This window comes from Rattus norvegicus, chromosome 20 (assembly GCF_021556685.1).
Source record: "Rattus norvegicus strain SHRSP/BbbUtx chromosome 20, alternate assembly SHRSP_T2T, whole genome shotgun sequence".
NCBI classification, from domain to species: Eukaryota; Metazoa; Chordata; class Mammalia; order Rodentia; family Muridae; genus Rattus; species Rattus norvegicus.
The window spans coordinates 56,382,911-56,394,704 of record NC_141553.1 but is presented as its reverse complement, the minus strand read 5'-3'; positions in this window follow the sequence as shown (position 1 = coordinate 56,394,704).

The following is an 11,794-nucleotide window of genomic DNA, read 5'->3' as shown; positions in this document are numbered from 1 at the left end:
TGTCATTATAGCCCTTGCTATCCAGAGTAGGGAAAGACGTTGCTACAGATGGGTACAAGGAAGCATGTCTAGCATTCGTGGAATTTTGTCAGATTCCTTTCATTTCTTCATGATCAATATTAAAGGTGAGTGGACACTGCAGAAGCTCTACCTGACCAGGGCTCAGTACATTGGATTGAGGCTAAGGAAAGAGAGTGTGGGTCACTCTACCAGGTAGGTACCAAGAGAGGCAGCAGCACTAGTCAGGTGAAGTTCTTAGGAAAAGATAACAAACAATAAAGGGAAAGACAGAGCATGCCGTTTCTGTTTTCAGACTCTACTCATACAGTGTACTCCACTCATACTACTGCTGTATGTTTACAAAAGGCAATGTGAATAGGTGATAGGATGGGCAGGGTAGGGACTTTCACATAATGTGAGTGAAGATGAGTTGTCCAGGAAGAAGTAGAAAGGTATCCGCCCTAGAACCTTAGTTTAGTATTTTCGCTGATCCCAATTCTTCTTCCACCTTGAAGAACTTGTAGCTCTTTGGTTGTAAGCGTCTGCTGCCAGCAGATGCTTCTTTGTCGGTATGCCTTCATCTTGGCATATACACCAGGTCAATGTCCTCCTGATCTTTTGATGGAAATTAAATCCCATGCCTTACTAATCTTAGAAGTCTATCTTCTCATTCATTTCACAAGGTTTAAGCCCCATACCGGAATATCTGGATTCATAACACATTTGTCATAAATTTCTTTCATTTGTTTCCACTCAGCTGTTGGCATTTGGGAATCACTTTCCAAGCTAACTGATTGTAGTGAAATATTTAAATTAGTGTGTGCTTCTGAGAAACCCAAACTAAGACAAAAAGTGATTTGTTAAATGTCATTGCAATGGTGATGGCAGGGCTTTCATTTCTACATTCCAGTATTGGGCTTGGAATTTATTAGATTCAGACCTTTACTAGCAAGGTTACATTAAACAAATCACATAGAAAAAGAAGGATCCATAAAATTTCTCTCCCACCTCTTTTTGTTTTGGTCAGTTGGGATAGACAACTGAAATGAATTTGAACTTTCAGAAGAAAATCTAATGCACGTCCCTGTATTCTTATTTCTTTCTTTGTATTAGTCATTGCTGTGACTTAATATCTGACAATAAGCAAGTTAAGTTAGGAAGAGCTTTTGAAGCTCACAGTTCTGGAGGATACTGTTTGTTGTGACAGGAAAGTTTGTAGCATCTCCCATCTTCAAGTGGAAAGCAGAGAGAAGAATTCTGGTGTCAGCCCCTTTTTCTTATTATTTATTCTACTTCTGATGATATACTGAGAGACAGAGTTGTCTTCTCTCCTCAGTTAAGACTTTCTGTAAATATTCTTATAAACACATCCAGAGACATATTTCTTCATGATTCTATCTCCGATAAAGCTGATGATAGAAATTAATTATCACATGCTCTGATCCTCTCTTAAGACAGGTATATTTGGACAGTTACTGGGCTTTCCTCCATCGTCCAGACTCTGATAATGTGATTATTGCTGGCAGTGAAGTGGACTGCCCTTCACTTTTCTTCTGCATGAAGAACTACTCAAGACCAGAGAGTTTGGCCTTCCAGGGATGGCTGATATGGATGATATGAGGACATGAACATGAAGAATGGGAAATTGGAAAATAACAAGAAGAATTACCTTTTAACTAGGGACATAAAAGCTAAAATTCATGAGGAAGAAACAAATGAGCCTGTTGAGTTTTTATGATGATCTTCATTGTATGGAGACTAGGGAGCCGGGCAGTATACGCTAAGAAGAGCCTTGACTGTATTTCATTATTTCTTTCCTGTTTTCTTAAGAGCTAGATGCAGATTGCAGATTATAAGTGATTTTTATTTAATTTTATTTGACAATTTCTATGGTTGTGATACCATACCTGACTAGATCACAACAGACCCCTATAATTTTCAGATTAGAAATAATTACATATTCTACAGCCAATATATCTTAAATAAAATTTCTACTAAATTTAGTTTGTGAATCTTCTTTTACCTGTGTAGGAGGCTTGTAGTTCTGATGAGACAGCATGACTATCCTTGGATGTGAGGTAAAGAAAGAGCAAAGAGTGAAGAAGCAGAACAGCTTAATTTAGAAATAGCACCAAGAGAAAAGGGTTGCGTTCTAAAATAGTTGTGTTCTTTGATGTCAGGCAGAAGGCTCAGGAAGTTAAGTTATTGGAGGGGTCAAAGGAAGTAAGAATATAGTACATGCTCAGGCTTCTCTATAAGAAAGGATGTCTGCCTATGGAAGAGCAACACTGGAGCTGGCCACTGGCAATATGCCTGGAAATGACAGCTCAGTGATGTTCCTACCTGTGAGCAGGCTCTCTGTCAGTGTCTAGGCCAGTTTCAAACATTAAGCTGGTCTAACACTGAGTCCGTAGGAAAAGAGAAACAAAGGAAGGTGAAGGAAGGTAAATTTGTCCCATTGACTCAGCTGTTGTGATTCTCAATCAAGGCTAGCTTAAGGAAAAGCTTCTAGGAAGATTGAAGGGGAGGGGGGAGGGGGATGTTTGCCCGGATACTGGGAAAGGGAATAACACTCGAAATGTATATAAGAAATACTCAAGTTAATAAAAAAAATAAATAAATAAAAGAAAATATTCTTTCTCTCAAAAAAAAAAAAAAAAAAAAGAAAGGGCTTGTTTAGTCTACAAAGGCTTGGGCTGCTGGGATGCCTTCAAGGGAAGATGACACAGGGGACTCAGAAACTCCATTCAAACCAGGAAACGCTGATTAGAAAGTCAGGTGCACAGCACGAGCAGCAAGAGGCATATTTGAGATAATTAAAAAGCTTTCTAATAATGGATTGCTTATAAGCTTTAGATTAGGTAGGGGGAAAGGTGGATTTCACTTAAGGGGAGGACAGGAATTCTGCTTATGTTTTTAGTTATTTATTAATGTGAATGAGGCAAGAGTGAGGAATTTCAGGAAGCAAATTACAGGTGTTACAGGGTGGGGATAGCAGTGGCAAAAAGTTTAAGGCAGATGGCTGTGCCTGTAGTAGCAATACAGCATCTGCATCCAAAGGTCAAAATAGAATGTGATAGAAACTTCAAGTGGAAATATGCAAGGACTCAGTGACACCAGGAAGAGAGGAAGTTCAAAGAAATTCTAGAGAGAAAATTCATTCTTTCTTCAGTATGGTTCACCACAGTGAACATGTGCTTAACATCACTGAAGTAAACAAGGACAGGCCGAGAGCCAGGTACAATGGCACAGCCCTTCAATCCTAGCACTTGCAGGGCAGAGGTAGATATCTGTGACTTTCATACCAACCAGGATTACTTAAACAAATAGAAAAAAAAAAGGCATGAAGTACAGTTGCATTGATATTTTGATTGGCAGAGAGCTATTTGTAAAGGAAGCGAATGAAACGTCCTCTTGGAAGCTGGGGTGCAGGAGAAATGGCTGCTGATCTATATAAATTAGGAAAAGAAAACTGATAAGGCAAAAATCCAAGACAAACTTTACTTTTAAAACACTGGCTAGGCTCATGGCTGAAGTGCTTTGAACATTATTACTGACAGAGAAGGAAACTCCCATTGATTTGGTTTGTGGAAATAAAGGTGATCATAGGTGGATGAAGAAGTGTGAATCTGCCTGAAACAAAACCTGAAGGTATTCCTGCAGAACCAAAACAAATACAGTGGCAGCCTGGATTATTTTGGCTGTGAGATAAAGAACTTCCTCACTAGAGATATGAACCCCAGATGACATTCACACCATATAATAAACTTTCTGCATTTTTCCTTATGGAATGTAGAGTCAGTTATTGACAACAAATCCCCTTATCATTTCCCAAAAATCTTCAAATAAGAACTCTTCTAGAAGTTATTAAAAGTATATCTAGGGAACTCATCCTGTCCACCAGGTTGCAGTTACACCCTGCTGGAAGACCCATAGTGCAGATTCCTTTTCAGGAATCCTTGTTACATTGGGATTAGTATTAATAAAGAGAAAGAAGAGCTTGAAGAACAATAACTGAACACTTGTTATAGGCCAGCATTGTATTGAACATCTTGCACTGATTATCTATCATACATGATCTCTGAGATGAATATTACCTTAATTTTCCACATGAGATGTTTAGTGAGTGACCAAGGCAACTCTTATAAAAGAAAGCTTTAATTGATGCCTGCTTTTAGTTTTGGAGGCTTAGTGCATTATTAGCATGGAGGGAAGCATAGTAACATAAAGGCAGACATGGTGCTGGAGAAGGAGCTGAGACCAAACCACTGGGCCTGGCTTGGGATTTTGAAACTTCAATGTATGCCCACAATGGCACACTTGTTCCAACAAGGCCACACCTACTCCAATAAGGCCACACCCACTCCAACAAGGCCACACCTACTCCAACAAGGCCACACCCACTCCAACAAGGCCACACCTACTCCAACAACACCACACCCACTCCAATAAGGCCACACCTACTCCAACAACACCACACCCACTCCAACAAGGCCACACCTGCTCCAACAAAGCCACATCTCCTAAGCCTTTAAGTAGTGCCATTTCCTAAGTATATACAGATATGAACTATGGGGGTTTTTCTCATTCAAACCACCACATGAGACAATTAAGTCTTATCCCTAGGTATATGGAGCTTACTTGAGTTCTCATCTGTGTTAATCAGAGGCAGAAAAAAAAAAGCATGTGTATATGTGTATCTGTATATCTGTATGTGTATATGTGTTTATATATGTGTGTTTGTATATCTGTATGTGTGTATGTATATCTATATGTGTGCATGAGTGTGTGTATATGTATGTATGTGTGTATGAGGTATGAGTGTGTATATATGTATGGATGTATTATGGATGTATGTGTGTACATGTGTGCAGAAGTGTATATATGTATGTGTTTTGTGTCTATGTATATGTATGTGTATGTGTGTATGAGGGTATGTGTATATATGTGTGATTGTGTGTGTGTTTGTGTCTGTGTGTCTATGTGTAGGTGTGTGTAAAAGTGTATATGTATCTATATGTGTATATGTGCTTATTTATGTGTATGTATGTGTTTCTTTATGTGTGTGTATCTGAGCACATGTTCAAGAATTGGGTAACAGAACAAGTGAAAGTTTTAAAACTGACAGGTCAGGACATTTACAAGTTGTACATTCCATTTTTCTGAAGTAGACATATAAATCTGAAAGATTCAACAAAATAAAATAAAGGTTAAAGTTAATAAGCTCAACAGGTACCATAATATTGAAGAATATATCACTGGAGAGTAGGAGACGGGAAAAGTTAAGTGTAGTTTAACATTACAAATCAAATATTACAAGACAACAGAGGGACAGATGATAGGCAGGCAGGTAGATAAGTAGGTTGGAAATAGACAGAAATAATGAGCTAGAGTTACAAGATGGCGGAATTATATGGTTCTTGCCTAGAAACAACTTCAGACAGCACCCAAATGAATTAAGTGAGGCCACAGTGGAGCGTACCTTGAGGTTTATCTTGGATTTCTGACTCTCTCTACTGCATATTGGAGTTATTGCAAGCATAGATATAGATGGTCAGAATATGTGTTAAAACATAAACAATTAAAAGATGACAACAGCATATATTTGTGTTTTGGAGAAGAGGGACAAGCACAAGAAATCAGGTGCTACTTACATACAGTAAAATATCTTGAAATGCATGTCAGTAGCATAAGGGAACGGGGGCACCTTTAGATGAGTGTGAGGAAGGCTGGAAGGACAATCGTAGTCTGTTTTAAAATGAGTTCAGGAGTCAAAAGAATAAACCTAGCAGCTGGTCAGAGGGCACAGCCTGTAAAAACACTTGCTGTGCATATTTGTCAACCTGATTTTATTCTTAGAACCCATGGTAGAAGAAGAGATCCACCTCCTGAAAGCTGTCCACAGGTATCTGTATCTATATCTATCTATATCTATCTATATCTATCTATATCTATCTATATCTATCTATATCTATATCTATCTATATCTATCTATATCTATATCTATCTATATCTATCTATATCTATCTATCTATATCTATATCTATATCTATATCTATCTCTATCTCTATCTCTATCTCTATCTATATCTATATCTATATCTATATCTATATCTATATCTATATCTATATCCATATGTGTGTGTGTCTGTGCGTGTGTGTGTGATAGAGAGACAGAGACAGAGACAGAGAGAGATGGGGGAGAAAAGGAAGAGAGAGACTAGGACAGGGAGACTGACAATAATAATAATGATAATGATAATATAAAACCAGTTAAGGAATGCCAAATATTAGAATTTGAAAAGGGGAAGAAGACCTAAAAGCTTGGATAGAAAAGTTATAGTCATCCTGGTGTAAGGGCCAAAATACTGAATTCTGGGAACTATTTGAAGATAACCCCTTCTGCATCAAATATCTACATTATTGAAATAAGGCACTGATTATGATATCAAAAGTAGAGTGAGAAGAAAGAGCCTTCTGATAATGGCTGGTGTCCCTTATAGGTTGCCTTTCCCTGTGATCTCATTGCACATATTCTCAAGAACTGTTATGGTTTGACACTTTGTGGCACAGTACTGTGTTATGAACTTCAAGGGAATATCCAGTGAACTGAAAGTGGCAAAATGTGCCATGAAGAAGGTGGGGGTTCCTCTCAGGGCTTTCCTGAGGTACATGAGGACAATATATCTGAATAAACCTAGTCTGCCTACGTAACATGGAGGCGGAAAGAGACAAGATGACAGGTGGAAAGAAATTAAATGTCTTTCTCATGTAGGTGGTCCCTTTATAGCTAAGACTATAGTTGGGCACTTCTAAGTGAATAGGACACAAGTGGGCTTTGTTTGACATATGACATGACTTAGGCTGAAACAGGAGTGTGAGAGAAGATCCATGACATAGAATAGCAAAGACGAGTGTTGAGGAAGAATATTAGAGAGTAGTAGGCACCAAACCTTAAATAGATATTGTAATTTTCATGTTATAAGCTGTACATTTATTCTCTATAATGAAATCTGTTTGTGACTGAAGTATAACTTGATAAAACCTTGAACTCGTGGCAAGTATTTTTCTACTCTACTAACATGAGACAGCTAAAAAGAAAAAATAAGATTGAAAATCTTGAAATTAAACAGGGTAGCATTTAATTTTGTTTTGTTTTTGGGCAAACAAGAGAAATTTTAAATGGTATTATAATATGTTTTACTTTTATTTTGGATTGATAAGAACTTTGAATATATTTTAATTTATTATATCCTATCATTTAAATAAAATTTTTGTTACAAATCAAAGCTTGTCTTTTGTTTTAATTGAAAGATAGACTATGATTGCTGTTCTTATGTCAGTAAGAATGTTAAACTTTTTTTTTTTTTCGGAGCTGGGGACCGAACCCAGGGCCTTGCGCTCCCTAGGCAAGCGCTCTACCGCTGAGCTAAATCCCCAACCCCGAATGTTAAACTTTTAATGGGGTAATTTTGGTAGTCTAGTAACTAACCACATATGATGCTTACTTATTATTCAAGTTCTAACACCAAACACACACTATCTTCAGTTTTAATGATAGACTCTAGGTATTCCAAAAATGCCATAAACTACTCAAAAGCATCTTAAACTATATGCTACTGGAGATCAAACTTAGGCTCTTATGTGTTTGTGTGTGTGTGTGTGTGTGTGTGTGTGTGTGTGTGTATGTGTGTGTGACATGCGCAAAGATTATTTTAAATATATGAATACACTATAGCTGTCTTTAGACACACCAGAAGAGGGCATCATATCCCATTACAGATGGTTGTAGGTCACCACATGGTTGTTGGGACTTGAACTCAGGACCTCTGGAAGAGCAGCAGTGTTCTTTTTTTATTATTATTATTATTAACTTGAGTGTTTCTTATTTACATTTCGAGTGTTATTCCCTTTCCCGGTTTCCGGGCAAACATCCCCCTAGCCCCTCCTCCTCCCCTTCTATATGGGTGTTCCCCTCCCCATCCTCCCCCCATTGCCGCCCTCCCCCCAACAATCATGTTCACTGGGGGTTCAGTCTTAGCAGGACCCAGGGCTTCCCCTTCCACTGGTGATCTTACTAGAATATTCATTGCTATCTATGAGGTCAGAGTCCAGGGTCAGTCCATGTATAGTCCTTAGGTAGTGGTTTAGTCCCTGGAAGCTCTGGTTGCTTGGTATTGTTGTTCATAAGGGGTCTCGAGCTCCTTCAAGCTCTTCCAGTTCTTTCTCTGATTCCTTCAACGGGGTCCCGTTCTCAGTTCAATGATTTGCTGCTGGCATTCGCCTCTGTATTTGCTGTATTCTGGCTGTGTCTCTCAGGAGCGATCTACATCTGGCTCCTGTCGGCCTGCAATTCTTTGCTTCGTCCATCTTGTCTAATTGGAAGGCTGTATATGTATGGGCCACATGTAGGGCAGGCTCTGAATGGGTGTTCCTTCTGTGTCTGTTTTAATCTTTGCCTCTCTATTCCCTGCCAAGGGTATTCTTGTTGCCCTTTTAAAGAAGGAGTGAAGAGCAGCAGTGTTCTAAACCACTGAGCCATCTCTTCAGCCCCCTCAAAAGGATTTTAGTGTTAAAATAATATTGCATTCTAGAACATTATTTTTGTTTTCCTTGGAAATCAGATACTTAAGCATTGGTTCCTATTCTTTCATACTTTTTTATCTATCGCACTAGAAATAGAATTTGTTAGAATCCTTGCTAGTGTGGATTCCACTTGTAGGAGAAAACTAATGAGACTCGGAAGGTGTTGGGTAGCAGGGAATATTGTTCTACAACTGAAGGTAGCTAGTCATGTGACCTTAGAAAATGTGAGTTTAAAGTTCTTGATGTTGAGGTTCAGCATGTGATTCTACAGTGCCCTAATATTGAGTCTACAGCTTGCAAATATTTGCATGTGTATATGTTTGTGTAACTAGACATCCTGAAAGGGTGCAGAATGTTTTTAACACTTGGGGAGATTCTTTCATGCCACTTGTCAATCATATCCACCAACCAACGTCAGATATATCCATGATTCAGACTTTGAGCATCTTAGATTAGCTATGCATAGTTTTGATATTCATTTTCACTGATAGACACAACTGTATATTAATTCATGTGTCACTTCTCTTACTTAGCACAGTATCACTAAGACTTATCCACACTGTCCTACAGGATGGTATGTTATTCTTTTTAGCTCCAGTATAACAGTTCATTGGATGACTATGCTGTGCTTTGTTATCTGTCATAATCGTGGTGATGAATGTTTGAATTTTCACCAGTTTTTGGTCTTAGTGAATGAAGTTTATGTGACCATTTGTATATGAATGTCCCCAAGAGAAATATGAACTAATGTTAATCTACTTTAGTCTAAAATCTGGACTTTTCCTGGAGGGTCCCATATAAATTGAATCCTAGTTACCAGGGCAGCCATCACTGTATAACTGGTAGTTCCTGATATATGCAGATTTCCCTGAAGTCTAGTGATAAAATGAAAGATAAGACGACTTCTTCCTGCTTTCAAATATTTTTATGCACAGCAATTTCTTTATCCAATTCCATTTGGCTTGGCTTTTTGTTTGGTAACAGAAATGTTTGCAGGACATGTCAAAGAGAGAAATCTGGGCCTGTCTATATCACCAAGGATTGTCAGATAAGCCCTAGTTTTTTAGTTACATTTGGATTTCAGATGAACAACAATTAATGCCTTATTCTAAGTGTGGCCCATAAAACAGTGAAATCTTCACTTACTAAATGTATTAATCCTAGGTGGATCTAGTATGAAGAAAGCAGGTTCCTTATTAGCAGATATAACTAGATCTCCTGATGAAGAAGAATGCAGTCGCTGTCAGGGTAGTCCATAGTTGCCAGGAATAAAACCAAATGAGGGTGAGACCATTGTGGGACTGCCAGCATGTCACCAACTACAATAAATCTCAACTTGTCCATGTAATCTATAATATTTGAATAATTAAGAATTTATATTAGAGTATCAGATAAAAAAGGCACTGATATGATTTTCCTATTTCAGAAAACAATATAAATCCAACCTAAACTAATTTGCCCAAAAGTAAGATCACTCATCCTAACTGAAAATGCTGGGGGTAGAGCAATCTTTAGAATCCAACTGTATTAAATGTACTTTGGTAATTGTCAGTCTCCTGCTTGTGTTACCCTTTTAAAATAGTTTATTAATTTATTATGTACCATAGCTGGACATGTTCTTAACAGGCTTGTCTGTCATTGCCAGAGACTTCTTTTATTCCTTTTCCTATCTTGTCTCTCCTCTGGTCTCAGGAAACCACCATTCTCTGGGTTCGCACCTAGTGCCTGCTGGGGTTAAGAGCTGGGACAAAGCAATGGATGGTGGGGGCAAGAGGTAGGTGAAGGAGATGGATATGGATCCACATATCCACAGGATATGGGAACAGAGGGGCAGTGAACCCTTTCATAAGTGTTCTACCACAGACCTGGGCATTAGCCTTGGGAATTGGATGTGGGAGAAGAGAGGGAGGAGAGATCTGCTATCTGCTTGCAGGCTACGTGGTTTTCTGGCTGTTATGACCAGTTGGCTAACTAAGGTGTTTCTGCTGGAGTTAGAGGCTATAATTGAGTAAGAAGTGAGGGAAGCAAGGTTAGTAGGAAGTGATGTTTTCCTTTGTAGTGAACTGTGGTGAATGCTGAGAAGTAAGTGCTGATAATAAGTGAAAGTTGAGTACTCTATCTACACAAGGTATTTATACGACCTTCTCTCAAACTCAAGGAAGATCGAGGAAAAGAGAGTGGAGGGAATGTAAGAACCTTAACATTGGGGTGAAAGGCTGCAATATTATATCTTCTGGAGAAGACACAGCCATTGAAATCATGAACTCACAGTAGCTGTAGTTGCCTACTTTGGGTCTGTACAAGAATGAGCCTGTCATCAGTAAGTCATGGACAAGAGGATGCCTCATGGAATTATACTTTACCCTATTGAACTGTTGACTACTGGTAGATTCCTGGAGAAAGGAAGTCATTTTTCTAATTTCTGTACCCACCAGACAAGCCTACCAGGATCTAATTGACAGTTCAAAGCTCATGGTCATACAGAAACTCCTGGTTAAACTCAGTGGGTCACATGACAAAACAAAAATTTTAGTATGTGAGAAAGGGACTTAATGTAGAAGGGGTGGGATTGGCAGGGTTGTAAGAGAGGTAGGGAAGGCTGGAATGAGAATACCCAGAATGCAATATTCATACATGCCTATATACATATATATCATGTACTTACACATACACATGTGTGTGAATGACATTGTCAAGGATAAATAAAAGTTTGATATCTCTAAAAGTCCTTTGAGCATAATTGTGCATTTATTAGTCACTCATTGCACATCCATAGCATTTTGGATGTATTTCACAGGCTGCTATGAGGTGCATAAACATTTAGGCTTTTCGTTTTTCTGTAAGGCTGCATTCAAAAGAGATGCTTCCTTAGGACTTTCTGAGGCCCCCATTCAGTGAACTTCCTCAAAACTTTGTGTCTGGAAGCTAGAGCTCCTTTCTTGTCTGCTAAGTAAAGATGTTCATATTTTTATTTATTTTATATATACATGTGTGCAGATATGCTTGCCCATGTAGGTACATGTTGATCCTTGGATGTTTTCCTCTATCACCTTCACACCTTACTTTTTAAGCCATGGTTTTTCACTGAAGCTGTGGCAATGTATTTTCAGTAAGACTCCAGGACCCTCCTGTCCCTATGCCACAATACTGAGGTGACAGACCCATTCTATTGCATCTCGTTTTTCCATGAGTGCTGGATATCCTGACTC